Raw genomic sequence first — 26,496 nt, forward strand, 5'->3', positions numbered from 1 at the left:
ATGCGTGGACCATGACGCGCTCTGACTTCTAACCATGTTAGAAGGAGCTCTATCATGGTCTTGTGGTCGCATGCCGCCTCCATCAGCGTCCGGGCGCGCACGCCGACCTGGTGCGTCCTGAGAGTGACGCAAAGGGCTCTTCCCACGGCGGCGCCCGGGGGCGCCGGCGTCGCGGTGTTGTTCATCACGCGCGGCCTAGGAAGGTCGCAGCACGGACGCCAGCTGGGTCGTCGGGGAGGTCGCTGCGCCGCCCGTGGGCAGCACAACCCCGCCCCGGGCCCAGCGGCGTGTGGCTCGTCATCTTGGACCCGAACAACGCCGCTTGCCTGGCTCTGATTGCTAGAGTGTCGTGGATACTCGGGGGCCGCGCCTCCGGTGCCGTCCGTGGCCACTCCGTCACCCACCCATGCTGGTGCGGACGGGCCGGCTCCGGATGACCCAATCGCCGTGATCCCCTTCTTCTTAGGGGCCATAGTGATGATGAAGTTGATGCACTAACTTCCAAACCGGATTTTCACAGCTTGCGCCCCCTACCTGGCGCACCAAAGATGTCGGGGTTCAAGAACGACACCTATGGGATCATAGGGAATCCCTACTACGGTTGACGGGGCGCGGGGCTATGCAAAGAGCAGTGTCGGTGTCAAAACCGGCAGATCTCGGGTAGGGGGTCCCGAACTGTGCGTCTAAGGCGGATGGTAACAGGAGGCAGGGGACACAATGTTTTACCCAGGTTTAGGCCCTCTTGATGGACGTAAAACCCTACGTCCTGCTTGATTAATATTGATGATATGGGTAGTACAAGAGTAGATCTACCACGAGATCAGAGAGGCTAAACCCTAGAAGCTAGCCTATGGTATGATTGTATGTTTTCCTACGGACTAAAATCCTCCGGTTTATATAGACACCGGAGAGCTTAGGGTTACACAAGGTCGGTTACAAAAGAGGAGATACACATATCCATATTGCCTAGCTTGCCTTCCACGCCAAATAGAGTCCCATCCGGGCACGAGACGAAGTCTTCAATCTTGTATCTTCATAGTCTAACAGTCCGGCCAATGGATATAGTCCGGCTGTCCGGAGACCCCCTAATCCAGGACTCCCACAGTAGCCCCTGAACCAGGCTTTCAATGACGATGAGTCCGGCGCGTAGTATTGCCTTCGACATTGGAAGGCGGGTTCCTCCTCCGAATATACCACAGAAGAATTTGAATATAAGGATAGTGTCCGACCCTGCAAAATAAGTTCCACATACCACCGTAGAGAGAATAATATTTCCACAAATCCAATTTGCTGACTTGTTTTGGCAACACGACATTACGTCACGGCCCGGTGATTATTCGAACCGTTTCCTTTAACTAGCCCCGCACACAACGCGAGGCAGTTTTTTGACACGTCTTGTCAAAGCAGAGATCGTGTCCCCTTATCACGGGATTGTCATCAATACGGGTGTGGGTAACCCAACCGTGCCATTGATTATGGCGCTTGGGGGACAAACGAGTTTTACCAGGCTAGTGGGGACACATAGTTTCATCCGCCCATATAAAGGGATAAGGATTTACCTTTTCATCCACGCCTTCTTCCTCCTTTGCTCATCCACCTTCGCACACTCGAGCTCCAGCGCCCAAGTTCGCATTTCCCACCTCGACCTTCTCCAACCATGTCCAGAGCGGGAGGCAGGTGGATGGTCTCCTCCGTCACGGAGGGACACGTCAAGAAGCTGAGGAGAGCCGGATACTTGCCCGACGACATCGCGCACCGGCTCCCAGAGGAGGGGCAGCTCATCCCCACCCCCAGGCCCCATGAGAGGGTAGTGTTCCTCACCCATTTCCTCCGCGGACTGGGATTTACTCTCCACCCATTTGTCCGGGGGCTCATGTTCTACTACAGCCTGGATTTCCATGATCTGGCCCCGAACTTCATCCTCAACATCTCGGCGTTTATCGTCGTGTGCGAGGCTTTCCTCCGCATCAAGCCCCACTTCGGCTTATGGCTGAAGACTTTCAATGTCAAGCCGAAGGTAGTGAGCGGCCGCCAGGCAGAGTGCGGAGGCGCCATGGTGGGCAAGATGCCCAACGTCACATGGCTCGAGGGATCCTTCGTGGAGACCATAAAGGGGTGGCAATCGGGGTGGTTCTACATCACCGAGCCGCGTGACCCTACATGGGTAGCCGAGTTCTGATCTGGCTTCCCCACATGGCTCACCTCCTAGCAAGAGAAGGGCCTGTCCTGGGGTAGTTCGGGAGAGCTGACCGGACTCCAAACATGTATTCAAAACATGGTGAACAAGAAGGTCAAACTCGTCAACATAGTCCAGGTCATGCTCCACCGCCGGATCCTCCCATGCCAACAACAGGCCTTCAACTTGTGGGAGTTTGACCCGACACAGCACCAAACTCTGAACAGGCTCTTCAACACAACTCACGAAGATGCCTGGAGGGTGCTGTTCAAGAGCGCCGAGGTTCCCCCTCCCATTACTAAGGATCGCGGATTCAGCGCAGTAAGCTGTTTTACCTCTTACATGATACTTTTTCATAGATTGACTCCACGCGGCATCTAAACTCCCGTACCTTTGATAGGACTGGCAGGAGACGGCCAGACAGATCGACTGCCCGACTCCTTTGCCCGAAGGCTCAGCAGACGCTCTTCTGGCGAAGATGCTGACTCCGACTCCTTATACGGTGCCGGAGAAGACCAAGAAGGCCAAGGGAACCCGAAAGAGTTCCCGACGCCAGGCGTCATCGGACTCACCGTCCGAGGACTCTACGGCGCAATCCTCCCCCAAAGACGAGGAGGCAGAAGAAGATGCTCCCCCTCTAGACGGGGAGACATGAAAAGGAAGGCCGCCCTAACCGGGGAGGCCGAAGGGTCCAAGAAGGGGAGGACTCTCCTTCCGAACAGCTCTACCATCGCCGCCGACGGCGAAGATGAGTGGCTGCCCAGGGCCAAGCCCCTGGGGAAGTCGTAAGTATTCGGATACCAGAGTAACTTATAGTATTCCTTTGTCGCACTACTTCACCTAACGCTGAAATATGATTATGCAGGCCGCCCCGAGCCTGTATCGATGTATCATCGGATGGCTCCCTGGGCTCGTCGGATATGGATAGCGATCCAGTCCCGACCGCCACCTCCCCTCATCCTGCGGATGACGCCGAGGTGCTGTCTCACGAGGCACCGGGTTGAGGAGAGACAGTCCCGGAGGTGCCTCAAGGCGGCCTCCCGGACTCCGGGAGCCAAGGGGACAAGGCCCCTGAGAGCTTCGAGTTCAGCCCTCAGCCAAACACCGCGCCGGAACCTCTAGTGGTTCCGGACTCGGGCAGCGGACTCCTTCTAAGAGGGGCGAGACACCTGTACCGGTGACCTCTGTCCATCCAGAGGCGGCGGACAATCTGCTGGAAGCGCTTCACAGCGCTTCCGTTGACGAGGAGCACCACACTATCATGAGTGCGGTGATCCAGAAGGTTTAGTCCGCCAAGAGCGGATTGACTGAAGCCTGTGCCAGCCTTCTAACAGGCTTTGAGGTAAGTGTTTAAAATATAGGAAAATATTACCGCATAGACAGTAGCCCCTTATTCTCTGTTCGGTGTTCACAAAGAAAAGCCGAATAGAGGATCAAACAATATCGCAGGAGTCTAATATGAGTATGTCAATATGCATATGCAGGCTTCGCTGCTGGCGTCCGGCGCACTGACTACTGAGGTCGCCATACTGAAGCAGGACCTTAAAGGGTCCCAGGACGAGCTCGGCCTTGCCAAGAGGCAGCTCGAGGAGAACAAAGGTAAGTAGTACCTAGTCTGTGGATATGTATAAAAAGAGTGCGATTGCAAAATGACAGGATCATCATGAATTTGCCAGGGGCCACGACCGAAGTGGTGACCCTAAAGCAAGCGCTGTCCGAGGCCGAAGATAAAGCGGCCAAGGAGCGCACCGAGCGAGAAAAGCAAGAGGCTCGGGTGGGCGAGTTGCAGCAAGAGCTCCAGGCTCTCGTGACGAAGCACGAGGCGTTGGAGCTTGACTCGAAGACGCGAGAGTCTGAGCTCGCCGCGGCACTCGAGAGCGCAAAAAGTGCCAAGGCCGAAGCCCAAAAGGCCCTCCAGGAGATCGACACAATGAAGAATATAGCGGGGGGTAAGGCATTCTATATGCAAAGCAAGCATGTAAAAGTAAATTACCGATTACTTACCCGAATCCGGAGCTCTCCAGGAGCATTCGTAGATTTGCCCCGCAGCGTGTTAGATGCCGCACAGTTTTACCAGGCCGAGGAGGGAAGCTCAACGGAGAAGCTGTTCTGGTCTCAGTATACTGGGACCGAACACCCGATGCCTCTGAGCGACCAGCTAAAGCAGCTGGTCGAGCTGCACAAGGCAACCGAACAGGCCATGAAGGGCCTTATAGTCCGGTCGTGGCCTGGCGACGCCCTTCCGAACAGCTACTTCGGCCTGGTGAGGTGGCTTGTGGATGCCTGCCCACGGCTGGAGGTCGTCAAGCGGTCCGTCTGCATCGAAGGTGCCCGCCGGGCTTTTGCCCGTGTGAAGGTGCAGTGGGCCAAGCTAGACGCCGTGAAGCTGATCAAGGAAGGGCCGCCGCAGGGCAAGGAGCATTGCACCCCCGAAATTTATTATGAGGGTGTCCTGAAGGGTGCCTGTCTTGTAGCGGATGAATGTTCAAAGGATGTAATATTTGTGTAAACTTGCTTGTGTGATCCTGTATGATGAAAACTTGTTTCATATGTGCTATGCAACGCTTGTGTGAATTTAAAATATTACCTTCTGTTTGGTTGTTTATCCAATCTGAGAGATGGCTAGTCCTCGGCTTCTGCCCCCATGCCACGAGTGCTGGGGTGTTCGGGATAAACCTGAGCACTCTTGTTCCCATGTTTGGGTCCTTCGAGGGAGGTGCTCAGCACAACGAACAAGACAACCGGACTAATAATGCTTTATCACTCTCACTTAGCCATAGAATTCTATAATTTTAAATTTCGGCGAAGCCCTTGGTATTCAGAAGGCCGAATTCGGGGCGCGATACACGCCTTTAAGCCGGACAGGACTGGCCCCTCGCTCTAAGCGGCATAAGTCTTTAGGGACTCAAAAACCTTGCCGAACAGCGACCAGTCTCTCGCCTTATCATGACAGTCAATTTTAGCTTTCTCTACTGAGGTGCTTAGCCCAGCAGAACCAGGGCACAATCGCAGTAGTTCTCCTAGTGCTACCTTAGCCGATAGAGCGAAACGTAAGGTACCAAAACATAGGAGCCGGGCAAACCCAACATTTGACCAAAGACATGATTCGGAGCTAATGCATATAATGCTATAAGTTCGGGGTGCCGCACTTGTGAAAGTGTTCGGACTTTTCACACCATATTGTGGGGTACGTAAGCCCCTGGTGTATTGGCCGTACCAAAGTGTACGGTTGCAAGGCGTCATTAATGAACACATATATGTATAGCAAGAATGCAATAATAGTCGAAATGTTATGCATTGTTTATTCAAAAAGGTGCGTTAAAGCAGAATGATACAGATGGTGCGATAAGCAAAGAGTAGGACTATGTCCCTTCCAAGGGCAAGCTGAGGAATAGTATTAAATCAAATATTTCGCTCATTATTGTAATCCACCTGGGAATTCCGTGGTGTGATGTAGCTTTCTGCCTCCTTGGTTGCTGCATCATGTGTTCGGCAATAGTGCCGCCGGGCAGGGTTTCCAGAGATTAAGGTCCTGAAAAAGAGAAAAATAACCAAACAGGAAGCCCCTAGTGCGGTTTAAGCCACATCTTGGGGCGTGCCGCAGTTGTGCCCCTCTCCCCACCTGTGCCCATGGTATTTTTAATGCGTAATTATGTACGCGTGGCATGAGTTTCGCCGTTTGGCTGGGACTGGGGTGGGGCCCACATTGCTACGCGAGCTCAGATCGCGCTAGGCGGTCTAGTTGCCGATTGCTCCAAGCGCGCTTGAAGGTGTCTGGGTCTTGAAACGCCGAGCTGGTGGATTGCCTTGAGAGGCTGCTTTGCACTTCTGCTGCGAGGGCCGCGGTGTGCTCCTCCATTCGGAGAGAGCGCTCTGTGTTTCCATTGACTGTAATAACCCCGCGAGGTCCTGGCATCTTGAGCTTGAGGTATGCATAATGCGGTACCGCATTGAATCTCGCAAATTCGGTTCGCCCGAGCAGTGCATGATAACCACTGCGGAACGGGACTATATCAAAGATTAACTCTTCACTTCGGAAGTTATCCGGGGATCCAAAGACCACTTCCAGTGTAATTGAGCCTGTGCAATGGGCCTCTACGCCTGGAATGACGCCTTTAAAGGTCGTTTTTGTGGGTTTGATCCTTGAGGGATCTATACCCATTTTGCGCATTGTGTCCTGATAAAGCAGGTTCAGGCTGCTACCGCCATCCATAAGGACTCGAGTGAGGTGAAATCCATCAATGATTGGGTCTAGAACCAGTGCAGTGAATCCGCCATGATGGATACTAGTGGGATGGTCCTTGCGATCGAAAGTGATCGTATAGGAGGACCATGGGTTGAACTTTGGGGCGACTGGCTCCAACGCATATACGTCCCTGAGCGCACGCTTCTGCTCCCTCTTGGGGATGTGGGTTGCGTATATCATGTTCACCGTCCGCACTTGTGGGGGAAACCTCTTCTGTCCTCCGGTGTGTGGCTGCCGGGGCTCCTCCTCGTCATTGCTATGTGGCCCCTTGTCCTTGTTTTCGGCAATTAACTTGTCGGCCTGCTTGAACACCCAACAATCCTTGTTGGTGTGATTGTCTGGCTTGTCTGGGGTGCCATGTATTTGACACGAGCGATCGAGTATACGGTCCAAGGTGGACGGACCCGCGTACTTTGTTTGAATGGCTTTTTCCGCTGACCGGGTTTAGAGCCTTTGAATCTGGCATTGACTGTCGTATCCTCGGTATTATCGCTGTTAATGCGGCGCTTATGTTTGTTGCGACGTGACCTGCTATTGCCGTCCTTGGTATCCGAAGTACCATGGTTCTTTGACATGTTATTACTGCGAGCCAGCCAGCTGTCTTCTCCCGCACAAAAGCGGGTCATGAGTGTCGTGAGGGCTGCCATAGATTTCGGCTTTTCCTGACCAAGGTGCCGGGCTAGCCATTCGTCGCGGATGTTGTGTTTGAAAGCCGCTAGGGCCTCTGCATCCGGACAGTCGATGATTTGATTTTTCTTTGTTAGGAACCGAGTCCAGAATTGCCTGGCCGATTCTTCTAGCTGCTGAATTATGTGCTCAAGTCATCGGCATCTGGTGGCCGCACATAAGTGCCCTGAAAGTTGTCGAGGAATGCGGCTTCTAGATCTTCCCAACAACTAATGGACTCTGCTGGCAATCTGTTAAGCCAATGCCGCGCTGGTCCCTTGAGCTTTAGTGGGAGGTATTTGATGGCATGTAAGTCATCACCGCGGGCCATCTAGATGTGGAGGAGGAAATCCTCGATCCATACCGTGGGATCTGTTGTGCCATCGTTTGATTCAATATTTACAGGTTTGAAGCCTTCTGGGATTTGATGATCCATTACTTCATCTATGAAGCATAAGGGGTGTGCGGCGCCTCTGTATTGGGCTATATCACGACGCAACTCGAATGGGTCTTGCCCGCTGTGTTCAGCCCAGCCGGATTTACTTTTACTGTATCCGGCGTTACGTTTATTGTCTCGCATAATGGCGCGCCCTCGTGATCCGTAGATCGATCTTGCATGCTTTGCTTTGTCCTCCAATATGTCTTGCAGGTCTGGCGTATCTCCCCATGCCTTTTTATTTGAATGGCGTCGGGGTGTAGGCTGAGTTTTTGGCTGGGATGCCTCTGTATCGCGGCCACGAGGTGGCCGATCAGCCGCGTCATACACTTCTTCCTCCAGTCGGGGTAGCAACCTGCGTTTTGGGTAACTCTTGGAGGGGCGCTCGAGTTTATATTCCTCGGCCGCGAGGTCTTCAGTCCATCTGTCAGCTAGCAGATCTTGATCAGCTTGAAGCTGCTGCTGCTTTTTCTTAAGGCTATTTGCCGTGGCTATAAGCCGGCGTTTGAAGCGCTCTTGTTCGACGGGATCCTCTAGCACGGCGAGTTCGTCGTCGCCGAGGCTTGCCTCATCTTCCGAGGGGGGCATGTAATTATCATCCTCCGCCTCCCCATCTGCCGCTCTCTCAGGAGGGCTGGCTCCTCCATCCTCCTGCTCTAAATCTTGCTGGAGGGGATTGTTGTTGTCTTCGACACTATCCGGAGTGTTATTTTCTCATGTGCCGGTATCACCACTTTTTCTTTGGCGGGACTTAGGGCGGCGCCGCTGACGTCGGCGCTTGGGTTGCTTCTTGGAGGGGTCATCCTCCGCTATCTCGTCGCCATTGCCTTCTTTGGGTGTATCCACCATGTATATATCGTATGATGAGGTGGCTGTCCAGTGCCCTGTGGGCAGTGGTTCCTCTTCGTCTTCTGCATCATCGTCCATACCATCGATGTCTTCGGAGTCGAAGTCGAGCATGTCGGTTAAGTCATCGACAGTGGCTACTAAGTGGGTGGTGGGTGGGCCTCGAATTTCTTCATCGTCCGCATCCCAGTCCTGCCGGACATCGTTCGGCCAGGGTCCTCCTGACAAGGAGAGAGATCTTAATGAGTTCAGTATGTCGCCAAAGGGCGAGTGCTGAAAAATATCCGCGGAGGTAAACTCCATGATCGGCGCCCAATCGGATTCGATAGGAACGAGTGCAGGCGGTTCGGAGTCCGTGGCCGAAGAAGGATCCGACAGTTTAACAACACGACTCTCATGCAAGGTAAGGTCGATGTTTGGCTCGATCGCCGCTGAGGGTAAGGCCTCCGTGGCGGGGTCCATCCACCCGTCCATGGACGGCGCAACTGGCTCCGAATTGAGGGTCGGAGCGGCTGCCTGTGCGATCTCCTGAACACTATCCGATGGTAGAGCTAAATCGTACTCATCGTGACCGCGTGACGCACAAGGCAGAGGCTCGAATCCATCGAAGATCAAGTCTCCACGGATATCGGCCGTGTAGTTTAAGCTTCGAAACCTGACCTGGTGGCCAGGGGCGTAACTTTCAATCTGCTCCAGATGGCCAAGCGAATTGGCCCGCGGTGCAAAGCCGCCGTACACGAAGGACTATCCGGGGAGAAAAGTCTCACCCTGGACTGCATCGCTATCGATGTTAGTAGGAGTCATCAAGCCTAACGGCGATGACACAGAGGAACTCTCAGTGAAAGCACCAATGTCGGTGTCAAAACCGGCGGATCTCGGGTAGGAGGTCCCGAACTGTGCGTCTAAGGCGGATGGTAACAGGAGGCAGGGGACACAATGTTTTACCTAGGTTCAGGCCCTCTTGATGGAGGTAAAACCCTACGTCCTACTTGATTAATATTGATGATATGGGTAGTACAAGAGTAGATCTACCACGAGATCAGAGAGGCTAAACCCTAGAAGCTAGCCTATGGTATGATTGTATGTTGTCCTACGGACTAAAATCCTCCAGTTTATATAGACACCAGAGAGGTTAGGGTTACACAAGGTTGGTTACAAAAGAGGAGATACACATATCCGTATTGCCTAGCTTGCCTTCCACGCCAAGTAGAGTCCCATTCGGACACGAGACGAAGTCTTCAATCTTGTATCTTCATAGTCTAACAGTCCGGCCAATGGATATAGTCCGGCTGTCCGGAGACCCCCTAATCCAGGACTCCCACAAGCGGGTTTAGAAGATCAACGTGGGGGGGGGGATTTATCTAGGCTCGGGCCGCAAGCGATGCGTAATACCCTAATCCTGCTTTGGTGTACATTTGGTGTTCTTGAGTTCTTGAACTAGCTACGGTACATCCTAGCTCAAAAAGTCTGAATCCTTCCTCAGTACGCCTCGTCCTCCTTTTATATGTCCAAGGGGCTGCCACACCGGCACACATGAGGTGGAAAGTGTCTACAATGTATGAGTCTATCTCCAGGAACCACAGGACAAACACATTTAATGTGCCACCGATGTGTCCTCTTGCTTTATCGGGGACAACAAGGAAGCTCGTCCCGTCTGTCGCTGCCTTGCCTCGCTTCGACGCTCGTCCAAGCTGACAAGGCATGCAGTGCCACGCTGGCTGGCTGCTGCGCTGGTGCGGTGGCAGGGTCTTCACGAAGATCTACATGCCACCACGCAGGTGCTTGCCTAGTTGGCCTAGGAGATGCACGCTGCCATGTAGGTGCGTGCCTGGTTGGCAGGCAGGCTGCTGTGCCGGATCGACCATGGGGCAGTGAAAACTGGGTAGGTGCAGGCCTGGTTGTGACCCCGCGGATGTCCCTGGTGAGGGTCTTGACGGGGCCCCGACAAGGATCTTGCTGGGGTCTTGTGGGCGTCCTTGCCAAGGGTCTTCCCGGGGGGGCCTTCGTGTTCTAGTTCTCGTCTAGTCTTGTAGGCCTCCGTTCATCACAAAGATATGCATGCCACCATCCAGGAGCTCCAGAGCCTTGGTCGTGACATTGTCGATGGTGTCATAATTCTCAGGCTCAAAGGTGGCGGTCTTGATAGTGTTGAACAAGTTGGCCCGGCAAGGCTCTTGCCTTGGCAGCTTAGGTCGTTCCCGGCAAGGTTCTTACCGAGGGAAATCCATCTTGTCCCTTTGCTCTTCGCGCCTCTGGCTTCAGCGCTGCTCGGGTAGTCTTGTATCTTCGCTTCCTCTCCCCGCCAAGCGTGGTCACAAGTGTTTCTACTACTGCCCGTGCACAAGTAAAGGGGTACAGAAGGCCCCTACTTTTGTACACCGACAATATTGAATTTTCTTATAACCATTCATTGCATTCTATTACTAAGATGTGCCCTTTTGAAATTTCGTATGGTTTCCTACCTCGTGCACCTATTGATTTGTTGCCTCTTCCATCTTCAGATAAGGTTAATTTTGATGCTAAAGAACATGCTGAATTGATTTTAAAAATGCATGAGTTAACTAAGGAAAACATTGAGCGTATGAATGCTAAATATAAAGTGGCTGGAGATAAGGGAAGAAAACATGTTGTGTTTGCACCTAGAGATCTTGTTTGGTTACATTTGCATAAGGATAGATTTCCTCATTTGCGCAAATCAAAGTTAAAGCCACGTGTTGATGGTGCTTTTAAGGTGTTAGAGAAAATAAATGATAGTGCATATAAACTTGAGCTGCCTGCAGATTTTGGGGTTAATCCCACTTTTAACATTGCATCTTTGAAGCCTTATTTGGGTGAGGAAGATGAGCTTCCGTCGAGGACGACTTCATTTCAAGAAGGGGAGGATGATGAGGACATCAATGCCATTTTTACACCCACATCCCCTGCTGCTATACATACTGGACCAATTACTAGAGCTTGCGGACACTAATTAAATTACCAGGTACTTTCGTTTCTTGGTAAAGATCCTAATGTTCATGAGAATATGATGCTGCCTAAAGTGGATACATTTGTTTTTCTTACAAATGAAGGCCCTAGCTTGGACAATAAAGATGAACCTTGGAGCAAGTTCAAGCATGGAGATGATGGCGTGCGCAACGGGAACAAGAACAAAGTTACAAGTGATGATTCTAGGACTTTGAAGCCACCATAATGAGTGCATGAAGCCTTGGACGAAATATACAAGATGACACTTCATAAATTTCGTCCAAAGGCTATTCTAGGTGCCGCGTCACCTTATTTTTGGGCCGGGCTCATGTAATTTCGAAATACTTGATTATAGGCTGTTTTTTGAGTCCGTATGTGTGGGGAAACAAGAGTTAGGGTTGGTTTTGGACCCCTCCTCCAAGGGCCACGAAATTCCTCCCCACTCTCCTCCACATATACAGCCCTTAGTACATCATTTAGACTTTGGGTTTTGTTTATATTATAAGTTCACCATAGCTGCAACTTCGCGTACTTCATTTGTGTTCAGCGACCAGACAAAGGCGTAACAGAACCCCACCTTCATTAATAAAGCTTTCCTCTTATATTCGCAATATCCAAATTGCAATCTCAGTTTCTTGCTTGTTCTTCGTTTGCTCGCAGGAAATAGACCATCATGGTCAGGTTGATCGTGCTCCGGCGTATGAGAAGTTTCTTATGAAAAGTTTCTTCCGACGCATTTTCTTACGATGTTTATTAAGGAATTTTCTTAGGAAGGCCTTTCTTGAGATGTTTCTTAAGAAATGTTTCTTCTGACACATTTTCTAAAGAAGTTTCTTAAGGAAATTTTCTTCATAAGCACTTTCTTAAGAAGTTTCTTACGAAGTTTCCTAAGAAAAGTTTCTCTCGATGCATTTTCTAAAGAAGGTCCTTAAGAAAATTTTCTAAGGAAGCATTCTGTTAAGAAGTTTCATAAGATAATTTTCTTAGGAAGCACATTCTAAGAAACTTTCTTAAGAGAAGTTTTCTCCGACGCATTTTCTTAAGAAGATTATTGAGGAAATTTTCATAGGAAAACCTTTCTTAAGAAGTTTCTTAAGGAAATTTCTTCGGAAGCACTTTCTTAAGAAGTTTATTAAGGCAATTTTCTTAAGAAAGTGCGTCCTAGGAAAATTTCCTTAAGAAACTGCTTCCTAAGAAAATTTCCGTAAGTGACTTCTTAAGGAAGTGAGTCAGAAGAAACTTTTCTTAAGAAACTTCTTATGAATGTTTCTTCCAAACTTCCTAAGAAATTTTTATTAATAAAGTACTTCCTAAGGAAATTTCCTAAAGAAAGTGCTATAACAAAATGTGTAAGAAGAAACTTTTGTTAAGAAACTTCTTAAGAAAGTGCCTCACCAGAAAATTTCTTAAGAAATGCGTCAGAAGAAACTTTTCCTAAGAAACTTTTTAGAAAGTGCTTGCTAACAAAATTGGCTTAAGAAACTTCTTTAGGAAATGTGTCGGAAGAAACTTTTCTTATGAAACTTCTCAAGAAAGGGCTTCCTTGGAAAATCTCCTTAAGAAAATGCGTCGGAATTTTTTCTTTAGAACCTTCCTAAGAAAGTGTTTCCGGAAAAAAAAATCCTTAGGAAACTTCTTTAAAAAGTGCTTCCTAAGAAAATTTCCATAAGCAACTTCTTTAGAAAATGCGTCGAGAGAAACTTTTCCTAAGAAACTTCTTAAGAAAAGTTTTTTCCAACGTGTTTTCGAAAAAAGTTTCTTAAGGAAATTTTCTTAGGAAGCACTTTCTTAAGAAGTTTAATAAGAAAATTTTATTCCATCGTATTTTCATATGAAGGTTCTTAATGAAATTTTGTTAGGTAGAACTTGCCTAAGAAGTTTCTCAAGAAACTTTTCTTCTAACACATTTTATTTAAAACTTTATTAAGGAAACTTTCTTCTGAAGCACTTTCTTAAGAAGTTTCTTAGTAAAAGTTTCTTTTTATGCAATTTATTAAGGAAATTTTCTTCGGAAGCACCTTCTTAAGGAAATTTACTTAGGAAGTACTTTCCAAAGAAGTTTCTTAAGGAAATTTTCATCGGAAGCACTTTCTTAAGAAGTTTCATAAGAAAAGTTTCTTCCGCCGCATTTTCTTAACAAGGTTCTTAAGAAAATTTCTTAGGAAGCACTTTTTAATAAATTTCTTAAGAAAAGTTTTATGGGACGCATTTTCTTAAGAACATTATTAAGGAATTTTTCTTAGGAATCAGTTGCTAAAGAAATTTCTTAAGGAAATTATGTTAGGAAGAACATTCACAAGAAATTCTAAAGATAAAGTTTCTTCTAAATCATTTTATTAAGAAGTCTCTTACGAAAATTTTCTTAGGAAGCAGTTTCTTAAGGAAATTTTCCTAGGAAGCACTTTGTTAAGAAAAGTTTCATCCGATGCAGTTTCTAAAGAAGTTTTTTAAGGAAATTTTCTCAGGAAGCACTTTCTTAAGAAGTTTCGTAAGGAAATTTTCTGAGGAATCACTTTCTTAAGAACTTTCTATAGAAAAGTTTCTTTCGTCGCATTTTCTACAGAAGATTATATAGGATTTTTTTTCTTAGGAAGCACTTTGTTAAGAAAAGTTTCTTCGGACGCATTTTCTAAAGATGTTTCTTAAGTAAAAAAATTCACGAAGCACATTCTTAAGAAGTTCCTTATGAAAAGTTACTTCCGACGCATTATCTATAGAAGTTTCTTAAGGACATTTTCTTAGGAAGCACTTTCGAAGAACTTTCTTCAGGAAATTTTCTTGGGAAGCACTTTCTTAGCAAGCATCTTAACTCAAGTTTCTTCCGACGCATTTTCTAAAAGATATTTAAGAAAAGTTTCTTGCAAAGAATTTCTGAACGAAATTTTCTTAGGAAGCCTTTTCTTGAAAAGTTTCTTCAGAAAAGTTTCTTAAGGAAATTTACCTAGGCACCACTTTTTAAAGAAGTTTCTTAAGGAAATTCTCTTCGGAAGCACTTTCTTAAGATGTTTCTTAGGAAAAGTTTCTTCCTACGCATTTCCTAAAGAAGTTTCTTTTGAAAATTTTCCTAGGAAACACTTTTTTAAGAAGTTCCTTAAGGAAATTTTATTAGGAAGAACATTCTTAAGAAGTTTCTTAAGAAAAGTTTTTTCGGGGCTCTGGGACTAGGGACACCCAGGCCCGTCTGCCTGCGGCCTAGCATGTGGAACCATCAATGGCCTGTTACGGCCCAACGCCAATGTTTCTCGCACACTACTAGGGAAAACCCTAGCAGTAGCGTGGGTTTTTGGCCTATCAATTGCGCGGGTAACCATTTTTTAAGAAGGTGCACGACTGAGTATCTTTTCAAAAAGTTTCGGACCGTTTTGGCTGTGGCCAACTCTCAATAGCTTCAATCTTGGCTTTATCAACTTCAATTCCCTATGGAGTAACAACATAGCCAAGAAAAGATACTCGGTCGGTGCAGAAGGTGCACTTCCCAAGTTTACCAAACAAACGTGCATCACGTAGAGCAATAAAAACAACACGTAAATGTTCCAAATGTTCCACCAAAGATCTGCTATAAATCAGTATATCATCAAAATAGACAACCACAAATCGTCCAATGAAAGCACGTAAAACTTTGTTCATTAATGTCATGAAAGTACTAGGTGCATTAGTTAACCCAAAAGGCATGAGTAACCACTCATATAATCCAAACTTAGTTTTAACTGCTATTTTCCATTCATCTACCAATTTCATACGAATTTGATGGTATCAACTACACAAATCAACTTTGGAGAATATTGTAGAGTCACTCAATTTATCAAGCATCTCATATTAATGCCTCTACAATCAACACATATACGCGACGTACCATCCTTTTTATCACTAGTATAATAGGAACAACACAAGGACTAAGAGATTCGCATATATAACCTTTGTCGAGCGGCATCTGTACTTGAAGCATAATCTCCTTAGTCTCCTCTGGATTGGTATGGTATGGCGCACGGTTAGGCAGCGAAACATCGGGAATTAAGTCAATCTAATGCTCAATCCCTCGAATAGGTGGTAATCCCGATGGCACGTCTTGTGGAAAGACGTCATCGAACTCATGCAAAATGTTAGTGACAGGAGGAGGCAAAGAGGAAGGTACGTCCTCGAAAGAAAATAATGCCTCTTTGCACACAAAAGCATAGCAAACAGATTTGCTGAAATCTAGATCATCAATATCAGATTTGGTGGCAAGTAAACATGCACTTTTCAATTTAATTTCAGAAGCAACACTAGATGGTTTATTATTAGGCTTCATTTGTTGCTCAAATTCTTTTGCCACAATCTGATTTTCACTCTTATTTTTCTCCTGTTTTGCTTTATTAGCTCTATTAATATCATCTTCAAAATGGAATCAGGAGTCATAGGAAGCAAAGTAATATTTTTATCCTTATGAAGAAGAGTATATTGATTGTTTCTACCATGGTGTATAGAATTTTTATCAAATTGCCATGGTCTACCTAGTAATAAGGAACATGCTTGCATAGGTACCACATCACAATCAACATAATCAGCAAATGTAGAGATACTAAATTTCTTAGCCACTTTTGGAGAAGTTTATGGGCTAAGTTGGGGACTAAACAACTTTTTAGTACCACTTTTCACCCCAAACTGATGGACAAAATGAAGTAGTCAATAGAACATAGTCATGCAGGTGCGTCTCCGGCCCGCCCGAAACGAAAAGCCCATTCAGGAAACTTTCATAGGAAGTCCTTTCTTAAGAAGTTTCTTATGGAAATTTCTTTGGAAGCACTTTCTTAAGAAGTTTATTAAGGGAATTTTCTTAGGAAGCATTTTTTGAAGAAGTTTCTTAAGAATTTTTTTTCGGAACAACTTTCTTAAGAAAAGTTTCTTCCAACACATTTTCTTATGATGTTTCTTAAGGAAATTTTCTGAGGAAGCCCTTTCTTGGGAAGTTTCTTAAGAAACATTTCTTTTTACGCATTTCGTAAAGAAGTTTCTTAATGAAATCTTCTTCGGAAGCACTTTATTATGTAGTTTCTTAGGAAAAATTTCTTCCGATGCATTTTCTAAAGAAGGTTCTGAAGAAAATTTTCTAACTAAGCACTTTCTTAAGAAGTTTTATAAGAAAAGTTTATTCTGCTGTATTTCCTTAAGAAGGTTCTTAAGGAAATTTTTTTAGGAAGCACATTCTTAAGAACTTTCTTGAGAGAAGTCTTCTCCCACGCATTTGCTTAAGAAGATTATTAAGGAAATTTTCATAGGAAGCAATTTTTGAAGAAGTTTTTTTTAAAGAAATTTTCTTTGGAAGCACTTTCTTAACAAGTATCTCAAGAAAAGTTTCTTCACACGCATTTTCTAAAGAAGTTTCTTAAGAAAAGTTTCTTCCATCGCATTTTAGAAAGACATTTCTTAAGGAAATTTTATTAGGAACTTTTTAAAAAGGTTTCTTAAAGAAATTTTCTTCGGAAGCACTTTCTTAAGGAAAAGTTTCTTTCGACGCATTTTATAAAGAATTTTCTTAGGAAGCACTTTCTGATGAAGATTCATAAGAAAGTTTATTCCGCCGCATTTTCATAAGGAGATCCTTAAGTAAGTTTTGTTAGGAAGGACTTTCTTAAGAAGTATTTTACTAAAAGTTTCTTCTGACGCATTTTCTTAAAAAGTTTCTTAAGGAAATTTTCTTTGGAAGCACTTTCTTAAGAAGTTTATTAAGGAAATTTAGGAAGCACTTTTTTATGAAGTTTCTTAAGGAAATTTTTCTTCAGAAGAAGTTTCTTAAGGAAATTTTCTTTAGGAGAACTTTCCTTAAGAAACTTCTTTCGAAATTGCGTCGGCCAAAACTTTTCTTAAGAATGTGCGTCCTAGGAAAATTTCCTTAAGAAACTGCTTCCTAAGAATATTTCCGTAAGAGACTTCTTAAGAAAACGAGTCAGAAGAAACTTTTCTTAAGAAACTTCTTATGAATGTTTCTTCCAAACAAATTTTTTTTAACGAAGTTCTTTAGCAAATGTGTCAGACGATAGTTATCTTAAGAAACTTCTTTACCAAATGATTTCTAAGAAATTGTTCTTACTAATCTTCTTAAGAAAATGTTGTAAGTGTATCTAGTGCCACCCCTAGTTGGTTTTGGAGTATTGACGATAAACCTGGTTGAGGGACTAATGTTTTTGTGAGAATTGCAGGATAACATAGGTAGTGGTCCCTCATTGATTCGGTTTACCTACCGGAGATGACCCCTAAAAATGTATGAAGACAATGAAGACAAAGGTGGTATGTGAAGATATTCACATTGAAGACTATGACAAGAGAAGACATCGCGTGAAGACTATGGAGCGCGAAGACTTAGTTGTTTCCTTGTTTCCTTTTCTTCTTTGTTGAGACATAGGAACCACCATACTGTTAAGTGGGGTCCCAGTGAACAAAGTTAGAGTGACTGAAGTGATGCTTAAAAAAAATCCCATGTCTTCGAGCGAAGACAATGAGAGCAAAACTTATCCAGAGCTGGATAAGTCACCTTTACTTGTAGCCCAAGTAAAGTTGCCGCATGTGTTTGAAATCTGAACGTTGGAACACGTGTTAGTTCCTTAGTGACCTAGGGTCATTTTGGACAAATCATGTCGGGTTGCCTAGTGGCTATAAATAGCCCACCCCCTACACCATAAATTGGTGGCTGCTCAGAGTTAGTGCAGGACTTTTGTTGTTTGAGAGCAACCCACCTCTGAAGCCTTTGAGAGAAAGAAATCCTTGCGAGGATAAAGCCCTAAACACCCAGAGCCAAAGAGTGTTAGGCAATACTGAAGTCTTCCTGTCTGTGTGATCTGAAGACTTGTTACACTTGAGGACTGTGAATCCTCCAGCCGGTTAGGCGTCATGTTCTGAGCATCCAAGAGTCATTGTGGATCGCCAGTGAACAAAGTCTGTGAAGGTTTGGAAGTCTACCTTGAAGACTTACCTGAGTGATTGGGCGAGGACTGGGTGTCCTTACCTCAAGGGGAATAAGGTGAAGACACGGTCTTCTGAGTTAAATCTCAGCCTCCCTAACCAGACGTACAGTTGTCACAACAACTGGAACTGGTCCAACAAATCACCGTCTTCAACAAGCAACTGGTTCTATCCTTCCCATCTCTTTATTTACAGTTGGTCCTTGTGAAGTCATTGCCTGTTTACATTATCTATTAGTCTTCACTGTGTGACTGTTTGTTCTGATTGGTTTCATACTATCTTCCATCCTGATCCGTACCTCCTAGCTGCTATTAGTCTTCGTGATTTCACTTCATTGAATACTTGACTATGGCTTGCCTAGTGTAGTCTACCTTCCACTGCATGTTTATAGGTTCATTTCTATCGTTTGTCTTCGAAACTCCCATGTTTTGAAGACTTTCATAAAAATCACCTATTCACCCCCCTCTAGTCGATAACTAGCACTTTCAATTGGTATCAGAGCAAGGTACTCCCTTGTTCTGTGTGATTCGGTTTAACCATCTGGAGTTTTAGCTATGTCGACTGCATGGATAATCAAAGTCTCCACTGCGTGCCCCGTCTTTGATGGAACTGAATATCCCTACTGGAAGAATAAGATGCGTATGCATCTTGAAGCCATTGATGTCGACCTCTGGTTTGTCGTCAAGAATGGCGTTCCCAAGACTGGTGAAGGTGTCACCCTGCTGATGTAAATAAGTTCGTTCAACTGGATTCTACTGCCAAGAACATCATCTGCGGTCATCTGACCAAAGGACAGTATGGCCGTGTGAGTGCTCTGGAAACATCAAAGCTAGTCTGGGACTGGCTCTCCAAGGTCAACGAAGGTGTCTCAACCCAGAGAGATCAAAGGATCAGTGTCCTTCGCAACCACTTCAACCGCTTCAAGAGAAACGACAATGAGAATGTTCAGCTCATGTTTGATCGCCTCACTAACATCACAAATGAGCTTCAAGCTCTCGGCGCTACTGAGATCACCATGCATGAAATCGTCAAGACGCTCCTAAGATCACTTGACAGCTCGTTTTGACATGCTAGCCCTGATGATTCAAGAACATCCTGACTTCAAGACACTCGATATGTCAGGCATACTTGAAAGACTCAACACACACGAGTTTCAGCTTTCTAAGAAAAGAGATATCTACGGTCCCAACTATGGCCGAACTCGCGCCTTGAAGGCAAAAACTGTTTCCTCCTCTGAGGAAGAATCTGACTGCAGTTCTGATGATCCTGAAGATATTGGAAAGGAGCTTGCTATGCTAGTGAAGAAGTTCCAGAAGTTCACTAGGAACAAAGGCTTCAGAAAGTCTTCATGATCCAGCTCAAGGAATGATGAAGCTTCTACTCATGACTACAAGAAGAGAACATGCCACAAGTGCAAGAAACCTGGTCACTACATCTCTGAGTGTCCGCAGTGGGACAATGAGAACAATAAGAAGAAGAAGAGCAAGGAATATGATTCTGACGACAAGAAGAAGAAGAAATACTCAAAGTCTTCTTCCAAGTCTTCCTCAAAGTCTTTATCACACAAGAAGAGCTCATCTAGCAAGGCTCGTGCGTTTGTTAGCAAGGAAATGGATTCAGAGGAGGAATCTGCCTCTGAGGAGGCGGAGACGGAGTCCGACTCTGGCGTCGCAAGTCTGGCTACAGCCTACGTTGCCAAGTCCATCTTCAACAGTGAAGACAATGGTTCCATCACCCACGCTGATGACAAGGACGACTCCGCTCCCACCTATTGCTTCATGGCACGTGGTGCCAACGTAAACTCACGCAATGCTCACTATCAAACATCCAATGAAGATGACTCTGATTGTGATTCAAAACCCAGCTACAAAACACTTGCTAAAATTGCAACTGAACAACAGAAAGCTATGGAACATATTCAAAAACTGTTAGACAAAAGCGATGAACTGTTGGACGTGGAAATGACTCGACCTCAGTCCTTAATTGAAGACATAAAAAATCTTCATGTTAAGTATGAGGAACTTGAAAGTCGTCATGAAACGCTCTCAACAACTCATGAAAAGCTTTCCCATGATTATCTTCAAAGTAAGCAAGAACTTGAGAAATTGAGAGCAATTCATGAAGATCTTCAAAATGAAAATGAGTCACTTCGCGCTCAACAGATCAGCCCCGCTCAGGAAAGATCTTCAAATTAAAATGCCTTGAGCGTGATAACGCTACTTCTATTGCTGAATGTTCTACTACTACTACTGTTGCAATATCTTCAACTGTTGATGTGGTAACTAACCCCTCTGCTGAGGATGCCACTGCTATTGCTGATGAAAATGCTAGGTTGAAGACATTTCTTGAAAAAGGGATGTACAAAAGTCTCAAAGGGCATCAGACACTATGTGATGTCATCAAAAGGCATATTCTGAACCGAAACCCTAGGAAAGAGGGTGGTGGGTTCAAAAGGAAAATGAATGCTGATGGCTCTTACTGGAAGCCTGAGCAGTACGCCAAAACCACATGGGTTGCTGCAAAGGAACCTTCAGTGGATCCATCCACCCTATCTGGCTTCACTTGTGCTAACCCTATTGTCATTGATGAATCCTTTGATGCATACTATAAACTGTTTAAGAATCAGAATGGTGAAGTGTTTGCCAGGTATATTGGTACTAACTGCAGGAATGGGCCACCCATGAAGAAAGTCTGGGTGCCCAAAAGGTGTTTGGAGAATCTTCTTGTGGATGTCTTCATGACACTAGAAGGGAAGAAGACAAACCCCAGACCACAGGCTTCATATGGTCCAAAGGCTTCATACAGACAAAGGACTCACCTGAGTCGCACTAACACAAATGTTTTGCATGGAAACCATAGTCAAGCCTATGAATATGAGCGTGTTTCATCAAACCGCCATGTTCATAAGACCTAGAACCACTCTGCTTATTCTTATGAGTATTATTCACCACCTGCAAGACTATTTGCTAGGGCTCCAAAGCCAAAATTCTCAGATGCTGCACTTAGACTCATTGCTTCGAAGCCACCCCTAAAGATGTGGGTGGCTAAGAAAACCTAACTCTCTTTTGCAGGGAATGGTCTCCATTCGGAAATCAAAGGCGTCTAATGCTATTGCTGGGGACCTAAAACATCTTGTGGAGCACAAGATAAAATGCCCAAATGATCTTATTATGTATTTCATTTTTGAGTCGCTTAACATGCATCCTATCAGTCCTAACCTGGGTCTGAGCTTTCATAATTCACTTGCTCGTCAAATACTTATGCTTCACAATACTCTTCATGAAGCCTATCCCCCTAACTCTTCTGTAGGGTATGACACCAACTGCTTCAGAATGGATCATCGATAGTGGATGCACTAATCAAATGACTGGTGATCAAAGTCTTCTCATAGACTCAACCTTACGTCAATCTGAGAAGAGTCACATCACATTTGCCGACACTGGTAAAATCAAGGTATTGGGTCTAGGTAGAGTTACAATCTCAAAGGATCAACACATGGATAAAGTGATGCCTGTTGAATCCCTTGGTTTCAACTTAATGTCTGTCTCAATGCTTTGTGACTTGAACATGATTGTGATATTTGGAAAATATCATTGCCTTGTTCTAATGGAATCTGACAAGTCTCTAGTCTTTGAAGGGTATCACAAAGATGATTTGTACATGGTAGATTTCTCAGCAGGACCACAGATTGCCGTATGTCTTCTTGCAAAAGCTTCAGAGTGCTGGCTCTGGCATCGGAGGCTAGGGCATGCTGGCATGAGGAACTTGCATACTCTCGCAAAGAAGAAGCACGTCATAGGCATCAACGACATCAAGTTCAAGAAGGATCACTTATGTGGTGCCGGCGAAGCTGGAAATATGACGAGGGCCAAACATCCCTCAAAGACAATCATGACAATGACTCAACCCTTCGAATTGCTACACATGGACCTCTTCGGCCCTACTCACTAATCTACTCTTACTACTACTGCTTGTCTCTATGGCTTCATCATTGTTGATGATTATTCAAGATATACATGGGTACACATAATCCTCTACAAGATTGAAGTGCAGGATGTGTTCAGATGCTTCGCCAATCGAGCCATGAACAACTATGGCGTCAAGATCAAGCACATCAGAAGTGATAATGGCACTGAATTCAAGAACACCGGCCTCGACACATATCTTGATACATTGGGCATCACTCATGAGTTCTCTACTCCGTACACGCCATAGCAGAATGGCATCATGGAACGCAAGAACAGAACACTCATTGAGATGGCTCGGATGATGCTCGATGAATACAAGACACCAAGAAAGTTCTGGCCTAAAGCTATTGATACTGCATGCCATGTCATCAACCGTGTTTATCTTCACAAGCTTCTGAAGAAAACATCCTATGAACTCCTCACTGGTAAGAAGCCAAATAACAGTTACTTCAGAGTATTTGGTGCTAGGTGCTGGATCAAGGATCCACATCACACTTCAAAATTTGCACCGAAAGCACATGAAGGTTTTATGCTTGGTTACGGAAAGGATTCGCACTCCTACAGAGTCTTCAACCTCTTTCACTATAAAGTGGTTGAAACTGTGGATGTGCGATTCGATGAGACTAACGGCTCGCAAAGAGAGCACCTGCCAAATGCTAGATGAAATTCCACCCAGTGAATCCATCAAGCTTATGGGAACTGGAGAAATCATACTGTCTGAAGTACAGCCTGAAGAGGAACTTATCATTTCTGCACCTAATCAACCTGAAGACAATGCTCAGCCTAAAGACAATCCTTCAAACGATGACAATGATCAGCAAGAACAAAATCTTCGTCCAGTTCATCCTCGTGTTGCAAATGATGTACAGATTGAGAAGATAATTGATAGCATCAATGCACCTGGTCCACTCACTCTTTCAAGGGCAACACAGCTAGCAAATTTCTATGGCACTTTGCATTTGTCTCAATATCTGAACCCAAGAAAGTTGATGAAGCCTTCATGGAACCTGAATGGATTCAAGCTATATAAGAAGAGCTTCAACAGTTCGAGCTGAATAATGTATGGGAACTAGTCAAGCGTCCTGATCCTCGTAAACACAATATCATAGGCACTAAATGGATATATCACAACAAGCAAGATGAGCATGCTCAAGTTGTCAGAAGCAAGTCTAGTCTCGTTGCTCAAGGATACACTCAAGTTGAAGGAATTGACTTCGATGAAACATTTGCTCCTGTGGCTAGGCTTGAAGCTACTCGCATACTGCTAGCCTATGCAAATCATCATAACATCCTTCTGTATCAAATGGATGTGAAGAGTGCCTTTCTCAATGGAAAGATTGAAGAAGTGTATGTTGCACAACCGCCTGGTTTTGAAGATCCAAAACATCCTGACATGGTTTGCAAGCTCAACAAGGCACTGTATGGCCTCAAACAAGCCCCTCGTGCTTGGTATGACACACTCAAAGACTTCCTGAAGAGCAAAGGCTTCAAACCTGGTTCCCTGGATCACACACTCTTCACGAGGACATATGATGGTGAACTGTTTGTGTGCCAAATATATGTGGATGACATTATCTTCGGCTGTACTAATAAAAAATACAGTGATGAGTTTGGACACATGATGCAAGAGCAATATCAGATGTCCATGATGGGTGAGCTAAAGTTCTTCCTTGGTCTTCAAATACGGCAGCAACGCAACGACATCTTCATATCTCTAGAGAAATACCTCAAAGATTGCATGCAGAAGTTTGGAATGCAAGACTACAAAGGTTAGACGACGCCAATGCCAACCAAAAGTCATCTGGGTCCTGACGCCAATGGTAAAGAGTTCGATCAAAAGGTATACCGCTCCATGATTGGTTCTTTGCTTTATTTATGTGCATCTAGGCCAGATATCATGCTTAGTGTTTGCATGTGTGCCCGATTCCAAGCGGCACCAAAGGAATTGCATCACTTAGCTGTGAAGCGAATTCTTCGATATTTGGCTTACACCCCAACATTAGGATTATGGTATCCAAAGGGCTCAGAGTTTGATCTAGTTGGATTCTTGGATGTTGATTATGCTGGTGACAAGGTGGATCACAAGTCTACGTCAGGCACATGTCACTTTCTGGGACGATCACTTACGTGTTGGTCTTCAAAGAAGCAGAACTGTGTATCTCTCTCCACTGCTGAATCTGAATACATTGCTGCTGGATCTCGCTATGCTCAGCTTCTATGGATGAAGCAAACACTCAAAGACTATGGCATTCATCTGAAGCAAGTGCCACTCTACTGCGACAATGAAAGCGCCATCAAGATTTCCAACAACCCAGTTCAGCACTCGAAGACAAAGCACATTCAGATCCGTCATCACTTTCTCAGAGATCATGTCATGAAGGAAGATATTGATATCATTCACGTCAAAACTGAAGAGCAACGAGCAGATATCTTCACAAAGCCCTTGGATGAGAAAAGGTTTTGCAAGTTGAGGTGTGAGCTAAATATCTTGGAATCCTCAAATGTCCCGTGATTAGGCACACATCCTAACACTTATGCATGTGGATGACTTAGATGTGCAGCACATGAAGTAACTTATATCTTCAATTAATGAAGACTTACACTCTGAGTGTGAATAAATTAACGCGGAATTTGACTTCGAAGCGCCACGATAATTGTGCGCCGTGTCTGGGTCTAATACTTCCTATACGATGGGTAACGCCACCACCAAACTTTTGTTTGGAGTGTTTTCTGTTGGCGTTACATTTGCTATGTCTTCACATTTGGTTTGTTTTCAAATTTCAACATGACTTCATGTTTATCTTCATTATATTGATTTGATATTCTTCGGATATATTCATATATTAGCGTTCTGTCCTCTACAGCATTCACTTATAGCTATGTCTTCTTGTTTGAATCTTTTGAACTAAGTGAATGTGATCGGACCCTAACCTCTCTATGCTTTCTGCCTCAAACTCTATCTATCCAAATCATATGCATTCTATTGAAACTATCGAATGTCTTCTCTGTGTCCTAAGAAAATTTCCATAAGAAACTTCTTTAAAAAGTGCTTCCTAAGAAAATTTCCTTAAGAAACGTTTTAAGGAAGTGCTTCCGAAGAAAATATCCTTAAGAAACTGCATAAGAAGAAACTTTTACTAAGAAAATTCTTAAGAAAGTTCTTCCGAAGAAAGTGCTTCTCGGGTTTAGTAAGCAAACACCTCGCTCGGGTTTAGTTATAGCGAACACGGCTTGCACAACGCGTGAGTACGAGAGAGAAACGCGCAACCACACTGCATCGCTCCACCCCGATAACCCACCGTAACCGGGAATCCCCTAAAATTTCCTCGCCCTTGCTTCTACCATGATTTTTTCCATCATGGAGAGCCCAAAGAATGTCACGCAGGTTCGTCTCCGGCCCGCCCGGGACGAAAAGCCCATTTGCTGTCATGATTTTATCTCATAGAAGTAGGAGCCCACCTCATATATGATGATACATGTTTTTGTGACAATTATCATCATAGAAGTGTCATAAGCATGACAGAAAAAAATCGTTTGGGCCAAAATGTCACGAATGTGTCTTATTTTGTAGTGTTTCTAGGAAATTTTCATTAAGAAACGTCTTAATAAAATGTTTATGGAGAAACTTTCGTAAGAAGGTGCCTTCTTAAAAAATTCTCCTAAGAAACTTTTTTAAAAGGTGCTTCCTAAGAAAATTTCCTTAGGAAACTTCTTTAGAAAATGCATCGGAAGAAATTTTGTTAAGAAACTTCTCAAGAAAGGGCTTCCTAAGAAAATTTCCTTAAGAAATATAGTAAGAAAATTCGTCGGAAGGAACTTTTTCTTAAGAAAGTTCTTCCAAATAAAATTTCCATAAGAAACTTCTCAAGAAAGTGCTTCCTAAGAAAATTTCCTTAAGAAACTGCTTCCGAAGAAAAGTGCTATAACAAAATGCCTAAGAAGAAACTTTTCTTAAGAAACTTCTATAGAAAATGCGTTAGAAGAAACTTTTGCTAAGAAATTTTTTAAAAAGTGCTTGCTAAGAAAATTTGCTTAAGAAGCTTCTTTAGGAAATGTGTCGGAAGAAACTTTTCTTATGAAACTTCTCAAGAAAGGGCTTCCTTAGAAAATCTCCTTAAGAAAATTCTTAAGAAAATGCGTCGAAAGAAATTTTCTTTAGAACCTTCCTAAGAAAATGCTTCCGAAAAAAATTCCTTAGGAAACTTCTTTAAAAAGTGCTTCCTAAGAAAATTTCCATATGCAACTTCTTTAGAAAATG

The sequence above is a fragment of the Triticum aestivum genome, chromosome 1A (assembly GCF_018294505.1).
Source record: "Triticum aestivum cultivar Chinese Spring chromosome 1A, IWGSC CS RefSeq v2.1, whole genome shotgun sequence".
NCBI lineage: Eukaryota > Viridiplantae > Streptophyta > Magnoliopsida > Poales > Poaceae > Triticum > Triticum aestivum.